Genomic DNA, 2732 nt, shown 5'->3' with positions numbered 1-2732 from the left:
CGGGTTGTTTTGGTTTTTGTTTTAATTATTAAACTATCTCAACCCACAAGTTTTTGCACTTTCACCCTTCTGATTCTCTCCCCCATCCCACTGGGCGGGGGATGAGCAAGCGGCTGTGTGGGGCTGAGCTGCCGGCCAGGGTTAAACCACAACAGTCACCCAGGTATTTATATCCTTCAGCTATTACAATGTGATTTTCCATCATAATCTCGCTTACCTCATCCCCCATAAACCATAGGGAAGGTTGCTACCTGTGGTTTGTATTTCGTCATTCGGGTATCTTTATGGCTACAGCCTTTCCTCGTGCTGGGATAGCAAGCAGCAGACTGGCGCATACGGTGTGCTGTGATCCTGCTGCCATCCTCCTGGTGTTGGACCACAGGTCTTCTGCTGACAAGTCATCCTGCTGTGGCCTTACTGGAGCTCAGTCCTCCTAGTCTTGATGTAAACAGCACATTCCTCAGTGTTTACCAGTTTAATTGCCGTTAATCACGTTCCGGGTTATCAATTCATGCCGTTCCTTCAACCCGTGCTGCTGCTCGTGCTTTCACATAAATAATTCCCACTCGTATTTCATTCAAACCAATCTTCATGTTTCTGTTTCAGCTCCCTGCAGCACCACACGATAGTGCGATATGAGCGGGCCGTTGTAACAGAGCGTGTGTCCAGATGCTGCAGTGCAGCCTGGCAAATGCTTTTAGAGAGCGTTGATGGAAAATCAAATGGAGATGCTTGCTGCAAGACTTCCCAAAAGTATCGGTATCATAGTGGTACTATTCAACATGTTCACTGGTATTCCAGAAACAAATTTAAAAAAAAAAACCCTGCCACTTTAAATTGCAGGAAAACAAAGGTCAATCTCTCCAATTTGAATTGCTCCAAACTAGGACCTTTAAACATAGTATGCTAGCGTTATCGCCTACAAAGTCATAATTCTAGGAACAAGAAATGAAAATTAAATGAACACATTGTCTCTTGGAAAATAGCACCAGTGAAAAGGATTTAAGGATTGTTCTGCACATAGAGCTTCCCATAAGCAAACTCCGAATGTAATTCTGTGGTCAAGAGGACCAATGCCGCAAGTGGATGTGAACAGAATGTATCACGGTGGTTTTACCCCCTGCCCTACAGCACCTGTGAAACCACTCTGAAACCACTCTGCTACTGGGCGGACACTGGGGCTAAGGTTTTAAAATGTTGAACTGAAGAATTTATGCAAGAGTCACGAAAACCCAAGTTCAGGGAATAGAGGAAAATCTTACATGGTAGGAGACCTGGGGGAGAGTGTTTCGACTTATCAAGTAGAAAATCGAGAAGGGGTGTACAATGCAAAAGCGATCTTGGCAAGAAGCATAGCGGATGCTGCGAGGCTTTTTTAATGTGGTTAAGGAAGACGTAACAGAGCTTGGATGCTGGAGCCAAGCAAATTCAGACTAGAAATTCAAATCAGGCTTTTAATCCCCATTAACCACTCTACATTGGACACTACTGATAGTGCTGAATTCCGAAGGTCTGGGCGTCTTCTGTCAGATATTCTTTACAGTAAGGGGATGTTATTTATTTAATGACTTCTTTATTTCAGGTACTGGTAACCTGTGGTACAAAGCTCGGGCTGTGTGCATTAGTTCAGAGCTAATGGTCTCTCTTAGGTCTAAATGCTGAAGCCAAAATTTGAAAAACAGTGTGAAATCATTAGCTATCTTAAGCTAATGTTAGTTACTATTAACTTGTTCTGTTTCATGGCTATTTTATAACAACATTCTGGAAAAACAGATGCAGGCGGTCTGTAACACGGTAATTTTAGGAAGTGGTCTTACTGTTGACTGGGTCTTCGTTCAGGACAGCGTGCCGTTACTTATCAAAAGACTTGTGTTCAGCTGCCAGATTTCATCCAGTGGTTAGTCACAGCAGAAGCTTGTACTGCAAGCACTAGTGAAGCAGCTGACGAGAAATTATATGCTAATATTTCTAGTGTTTGAAGCGATTTGAGATGCTTGTAAGTGAAGAAACGCCTGGAATGCTTGTTTGAGAGAACAGTGTCTTGTATGAATGACCTAGAACTTCAGTCTTCTTTTTTTTCCTCTGCTTCCACCTTTCAGATAGCAGTGAGAAAGTCACTTTATCTCAGTTTTGGGTGGTACATATCAGCTTCTACAAGGCAGTTAAACCATTTGGTCCATGCAGCACGAAAGCTGAATTTTGTCTAATCCTGTTAAAAGAAACAAGGCCCTGGGTTGAAATTCTTAGAACCTGGAATTCTTCAATCCAATTTCATACACAAGGTGGCTTGTGTCCTAATTTGTCATTTTTAAACTGTTCTAACTTCATATAGCCGTTTGATGATGCACCGGGAACAGCTACAGGCTTAAATCTTTTCCTGTTTCTTGGCTGACAAGCTGCTCTTGCTCAAGTTGCAGATATCTGACTGGGGCTTTACTGAAAACCGAGTTAATTTAAACTAATAAGCATGTGAAAAATCCCACAGTACACTTTGTTGTCCTTTTCAAATGTAAAAGTCATTTATTGAGCTGTGGTCCTCCTGGAGCTCATAAATCTTTCATTTTGGCTTTTTTCCTTTTTCCTTTTACCAAATTGCAAGTCATCTACATATGATTAAATTACATTGGAGTTATAGGTCTAACAGTTAAATATTTGATAGAAAGCATTTCAATTCAACCTGTTTCAACCCCCTTTTCTTAATCTACTTGTCTCGTTTGTCTATTTTAATTAAT

This window comes from Pygoscelis adeliae, unplaced genomic scaffold, assembly GCF_000699105.1.
Source record: "Pygoscelis adeliae isolate BGI_AS28 unplaced genomic scaffold, ASM69910v1 Scaffold48, whole genome shotgun sequence".
In the NCBI taxonomy this organism is placed as follows: domain Eukaryota; kingdom Metazoa; phylum Chordata; class Aves; order Sphenisciformes; family Spheniscidae; genus Pygoscelis; species Pygoscelis adeliae.
The sequence above is the reverse complement of the archived record's forward strand: the minus strand, read 5'-3'. Positions refer to the sequence as shown.